The following is a 7,130-nucleotide window of genomic DNA, read 5'->3' as shown; positions in this document are numbered from 1 at the left end:
ATTTTTCTTTATTTTTACTATTTTATACATTGTAGAATAATAGTTGAAGACATCAAAACTATGAAATAACACATATGGAATCACGTAGTCACCAAAAAAGTGTAAAACAAATAACACATGGAATCTCCAAAAAAAGAGTAAAATAAATCAAAATATAATGTAATGTAATGTTGCTGCTACCGTCTCTTATGACCGAAAATAACTTATGGACATCAGAACAGCAATTACTCACCTCAAACTGGACAAAGATTTTTTCTTTAACAAGTCCGACGCAAAAGATATACTGCTTTCTCGGAAACGGGCCAAAATCCCTGTCATTTGCATGAAGAAAAGACAGAGAAAAAGGCAGCAGAGAATTCGTAGGCGAGTGAGTAAACCCCCACTACCATCTGCTCTATTGGCCAACGTGCAATCATTGGAAAACAAAATGGATGATATACGATCAAGGTTATCCTACCAACGGGACATTAAAAACTGTAATATCTTCCACCGAGTCGTGGCTAAACGACGACATGGATAATATAGAGCTGGCAGGGATTTTCCATGCGTCGGCAGGACAGAGAAGCTACGTCCAGTAAGATGGGGGGCGGGGTGTGTGTCTATTTGTCAATAACAGCTGGTGCACAATGTCTAATATTAAAGTGGTCTCCAGGTATTACTGACCTGAGGTAGAGTACCTTATGATAAGCTGTAGACCACACTATCTACCAAGAGAGTTCTCATCTATATTATTCGTAGTCATCTATTTACCACCACAAACCAATGCTGGCACTAAGATTGCACTCAACCAGCTGTATAAGGCCATAAGCAAACAAGAAAATGCTCACCCAGAAGCGGCGCTCCTAGTGGCCGGGGACTTGAATGCAGGCAAACTTAAATCCGTTTTACCTCATTTCTACCAGCATGTCACATGTGCAACCAGAGGAAAAAAGACCACCTTTACTCCACACACAGAGACGCATACAAAGCTCTCCCTCGCCCTCCATTTGACAAATCTGACCATAATTCTATCCTCCTGATTCCTGCTTACAAGCACAAACTAAAGCAGGAAGTACCCGTGACGAGCTCAATACGGAAGTGTTCAGATGACGTAGATGCTACGCTACAGGACTGTTTTTCTAGCACAGATTCATCCAATGGCATCGAGGAGTACACCACCTCAGACATTGGCTTCGTCAATAAGTGCATCAACAGCGTTGTCCCCACAGTAACTGTATGTACATATCCCAACCAGAAGCCATGGATTACAGGCAACATCAGCATCGAGCTAAAGGCTAGAGCTGCCGCTTTCAAGGAGCGCGCCCTCAGACGAACCATCAAACAGGCAAAGCGTCAATATAGGATTAAGATTGAATCCTACTACACCGGCTCCGACACTCGTCGGATGTAGCACGGATTGAAAACTATAACAGACTACAAAGGGATACCCAGCCGCGAGCTGCCCATTGACGCGAGCCTACCAGACGAGCTAAATGCCTTTTATGCTCGCTTCGAGGCAAGCAGCACTGAAGCATGCAGGAGAGTACCAGCTGTTCCGGACGTGTGATAATGCTCTCTGTAGCCGTAGTGAGCAAGAGCTTTAAACAGGTCAACTTTCACGGATTACCAGGACGTGTACTCAAAGCATGCACGGACCAACTGGCAAGTGTCTTCACTGACATTTTCAACCTCTACCTGAGCGTGTCTGTAATACATACATGTTTCAAGCAGACCACCATAGTCCCTGCGCCCAAGGAAGCGAAGGTAACCTGCCTAAATTATTAGAGCCCTGTAGCACTCACTTCGTTAGCCATGAAGTGCTTTGCAATGCTGGTCATGGCTCACATCAACAGCATCATCCCGGATACCCTAGACCCACTCCAATTCACATAACGCCCCACTAGATTCACAGATGACGCAATCTCAATCACACTCCACACTGCCCTTTCCCACCTGGACAAAAGGAACACCTATGTGAGAATGCTGTTCATTGACTACAGCTCAAAGTTCAACACCATAGTGTCCACAAAGCTCATCACTAAGCTAAGGACCCTGGGACTAAACACCCACTCTGCAACTGGATCCTGGACTTTCTGACGGGCCGCCCCCAGGTGGTGAAGGTAGGCAACAACACATCTGCCACGCTGATCCTCAGCACTGGGGCCCCTCAGGGTTGCACGCTTAGTCCCTTCCTGTACTCCCTGTTCACCCCCGACTGCGTGGCCGAACATGACTCCAACACCATCATTAAGTTTGCTGACGACACAACAGTGGTAGGCCTGATTACTGACAACGATGAGACAGCCTATAGGGAGGAGGTCAGAGACCTGGCAGTGTGGTACCAGGACAACAACCTCTCCCTCAACGTGAGCAAGATACAGGAGCTGATCGTGGACTACAGGAAAAGGCGGGCTGAACAGGCCCCCATTAACATCGACGGGGGCTGTAGTGGAGCGGGTTGAGAGTTTCAAGTTTCTTGGTGTCCACATCACCAGCGAACTATCATGGTCCTAACACACCAAGACAGTCGTGAAGAGGGCATGACCTCACCTTTTCCCCCTCAGGAGACTGAAAAGAATTGGCATGGGTCCCCAGATCCTCAAAAACATATACAGCTGCACCATCGAGAGCATCCTGACCGGTTGCATAACCGCCTGGTATGGCAACTGCTCAGCATCTGACTGTAAGGCGCTACAGAGGGTTATGCATACGGCCCAGTACATCACTGGGGCCAAAGCTTCCTGCCATCCAGGATGATACTAGGTGGTGTCAGAGGAAAGCCCCAAAAATAGTCAAAGACTCCAGCCACCCTAGTCATAGACTGCTCTTTCTGCTACCGCATGGCAAGCGGTACCGTAGCGCCATGTCTAGGACCAAAAGGCTCATTAACAGCTTCTACCCCCAAGCCATAAGACTCCTGAACAATTAATCAATGGCCACCCAGACTATTTACATTGATCCCCCCCCCATGTCATTTTACACTGCTGCTACTTGCTGTTTATTATCTATGCATAGTCACTTGACCCCTACCTACATGCACAAATTAGCTCGACTAACCTGCACGTCTGCACATTGACTCAGTACCATTACCCACTGTATATAGCCTTGTTATTGTTATTTTATTGTGTTACTTTTTATGAATTTTTACTTTCGATTATTTGGTTATTATTTTCTTAACTCTTTCTTGAACTGCATTGTTGGTTAAGGGCTTGTAAGTAAGCATTTCATGGTAAGGTCTATATACTTGTTGTATTCGGCGCATGTGACATATTTGATTTGATTTACACTCTTGGCATTATCTCAACCATCTTCATGAGAAAGGCTTTTCCAACAGTCTTGAAGGAGTTCCCACATAGCTGAGCACTTGCTGGCTGCTTTTCCTTCACTCTGTGGTCCAACTCATCCTAAACCATCTCACTTAGGTTAGAGTCGGGTGATTGACCTGGAGGCCAGGTCATCTGATGCAGCACTCCATCACTCTCCTTCTTGGTCAAATAGCCCTTACACAGCCTGGAGGAGTGTTTTGTGTCATTGTCGTGTTGAAAAACAAATGATAGTCCCACAAAATGCAAACCCGATGGGATGGCGTATCACTGCAGAATGCTGTGGTAGCCATGCTGGTTAAGTGTACCTTTATATAGTGTCACCAGCAAAGCACCCCCACACCTTCACACATTCTCCTCCTCCATGCTTCACAGTGGGAACCACACATATGGAGGTGGAGATCATTCGTTCACCCACTCTGCTTCTCACAAAGACACAGTGGTTGGAACCAAATATCTCACATTTGGACTCATCCATTGCTCGTGTTTCTTGGCCCAGGCAAGTCTCTTCTTATTATTGGTGTCCTTTAGTAGTGGTTTCTTTGCAGCAAATCGACCATGAAGGCCTGATTTAGGCAGTCTCCTCTGAACAGTTGATGTTGAGATGATTCTGTTACTTGAACTCTGTGAAGCATTTATTATGGCTACAATTTCTGTGGCTTGTAACTCTAACGAACTTATCCTCTGCAGCAGATGTAACACTGGGTCTTCCTTTCCTGTGGCGGTCCTCATGAGAGCCAGTTTCATCATAGCTCTTGATGGTTTTTGCAACTACACTTGAAAAGATGAAAAGTTATTAAGAAACAAATTAGGCACATTTGGGCAGTCTTGATACAACATTTTTGTCACGACTCCCGCCAAAGGTGGCTCCCCTGCCTGTTCGGGCGGTGCTCGGCGGTCGTCGTCGCCGGTCTACTAGCTGCCACCGATCCCTTTTCCCTTTTCTGTTGGTTTAGTCTTATTAGTTGCACCTATTTATTTTGTGTTTCTTGATTCATGGCCTATTTAAGCCTGTTAGGCCCGCTTTGTGCGGGATTATTTTGTGTTCGCTGTCGGTTGTGGATGTATTTTGTTCTCCGGATCGTTTTGCCCTGTGTGTTTGGGCTGGTTAGTGTTTCTGCAGCCTGTGTTTGGCGTGACCGTTTTTATGCCGGAGAAATAAATCATCTATTATTGAACCCTCTGCTCTCTGCACCTGACTCCTACCTTCCACTCCTAGTAACTCATGACAATTTTGAACAGAACTGCAATGGTTCATTGGATCAGTCTAAAAACGTTGCACATACACTGCTGCCATCTAGTGGCCAAACTCGCACCTGTGCTGGAATAATACATGATGTCCTTTCTCTTGCATTTCAAAGATGATGGTGCAAAAAAACGTTTTCTTTGTATAATCTTTTACCAGATCTAATGTGTTATATTCTCCTACATTCCTTTCACATTTCCACAAACGTCAAATTGTTTCCTTTCAAATGGTACCAAGAATATGCATATCTTTGCTTCAGCACCTGAGCTACAGGCAGTTAAAGTTGGGTATGTCATTTTAGGCGAAAATTGAAAAAAAGTGTCTGATCCTTAATGGATTGGCATTTCTCTTTGCTTATTTGAGCTGTTCTTGCCATAATATGGACTTGGTATTTTACCAAGTAGGGCTATCTTCTGTATACCAACCCTACCCTGTCACAACACAAAAGGAAAAAAAGGAAACAAATTCCACAAATTCACTTTTTTGAAATCCATTCCAGGTGACTACCTCATGAAACTGGTTGAGAGAATGGCAAGAATGGACAAAGCTGTCATCAAGGCAAAAGGTGGCAACTTTGAAGAATCTCAAATATAAAATATATTTTGATTTAACACTTTTTTTGTTGTTACAACATGATTCCATAGATGTTATTTCATAGTTTTGATGTCTTCACTATTATTCTACAATGTAGAAAATAGCAAAAATAAAGAAAAACCCTTGAATGAGTGGTTGTGTCCAAACTTTTGAATGGTACTGTATATGTATTAAAGTAGTAGAATGTATTTAGTCCAATTATTCATAGCATGCAATGACTACATCAAGCTTGTGACTCTACAAATTTGTTATATATATTTGCTGTTTGTTTTGGTTCTGTTTCAGATTTTTTTGTGCTCAATAGCAATGAATGGTTCATAATATACAGTTGAAGTCAGAAGTTCACATACACCTTAGCCAAATACATTTAAACTGTTTTTCACAATTCATGACATTTAATTTGAGTTAAAAAAAACTGTCTTAGGTCAGTTAGGATCACCACTTTCACTTTTAAGAATGTGAAATGTCAGAATAATAGTAGAGAGAATGATTTATTTCAGCTTTTATTTCTTTCATCACATTCCCAGTGGGTCAGAAGTTTACATACACTCACTTAGTATTTGGTAGCATTGCCTTTAAATTGTTTAACTTGGGTCAAATGTTTCGGGTAGCCTTCCACAAGCTTCCAAAAATAAGTAGGGTGAATTTTGGCCCATTCCTCCTGACAGAGCTGGTATAACTGAGTCAGGTTTGTAGGCCTCCTTGCTCGCACACGCTTTTTCAGTTCTGCCCACAAATTTTCTATAGGATTGAGGTCAGGGCTTTGTGATGGCCACTCCAATACCTTGACTTTGTTGTCCTTAAGCCATTTTGCCACAAATTCGGAAGTATGCTTGGGGTCATTGTCCATTTGGAAGACCCATTTGCGACCAAGCTTTAACTTCCTGACTGATGTCTTGAGATGTTGCTTCAATATATCCACCAAATTTTCCTCCCTCATGAAGCCATCTATTTTGTGAAGTGCACAAGACCCTCCTGCAGCAAAGCACCCCCACATCATGATTATGCTACCCCCATGCTTCACAGTTGGGATGGTGTTCTTTGGCTTGCAAGCATCCCCCTTTTTCCTCCAAACATAACGATGGTCATTATGGCCAAACAGTTCTATTTTTGTTTAATCAGACTAGAGGACATTTCTCCAAAAAGTACAATCTTTGTCCCCATGTGCAGTTGCAAACCGTAGTCTGGCTTTTTTATGGTGGTTTATGGCAGTGGCTTCTTCCTTGTTGAGTGGCCTTTCAGGTTATGTTGATTTAGGACTCGTTTTACTGTGGATATAGATATTTTTGAACCTGTTTCCTCCAGCATCTTCACAAGGTCCTTTGCTGTTGTTCTGGGATTGATTTGCACTTTTCGCACCAAAGTACGTTCATCTCTAGGAGGCAGAACACGTCTCCTTCCTAAGCGGTATGACGGCTGAGTGGTCCCATGGTGTTTTTACTTGCGTATTATTGTTTTTACAGATGAAGGTGGTACCTTCAGGCATTTGGAATTGTCTCCCAAGGATGAACCAGACTTGTGGAGGTCTACATTTTTTTGTGAGGTCTTGGCTGATTTCTTTTTATTTTCCCCTGATGTCAAGCAAAGAGGCACTGAGTTTGAAGGTAGGCCTTGAAATACATCCACAGGTATACCTCCAATTGACTCAAATTATGACAATTAGCCTATCAGAAGCTTCTAAAGCCATGACATCATTTTCTGGAATATTCCAAACTGTTTAAAGGCACAGTCAACTTAGTGTATGTTAACGTCTGACCCACTGGAATGGTGATACAGTGAATTGTAAGTGAAATAATCTGTCTGTAAACAATTGTTTGTAGAATTACTTGTGTCATGCACAAAGTAGATGTCCTAACCGACTTGCCAAAACTATAGTTAGTTGAAAAGAAATTTGTGGAAATTTGTTTTCATGACTCCAACATAAGTGTATGTAAACTTCTGACTTCAACTGTATATTGTATTTAAGAATATAATATGTTTCTAAACAT

Source organism: Oncorhynchus tshawytscha, linkage group LG11 (assembly GCF_018296145.1).
Source record: "Oncorhynchus tshawytscha isolate Ot180627B linkage group LG11, Otsh_v2.0, whole genome shotgun sequence".
Lineage (NCBI taxonomy): Eukaryota > Metazoa > Chordata > Actinopteri > Salmoniformes > Salmonidae > Oncorhynchus > Oncorhynchus tshawytscha.
The sequence above is the reverse complement of the archived record's forward strand: the minus strand, read 5'-3'. Positions refer to the sequence as shown.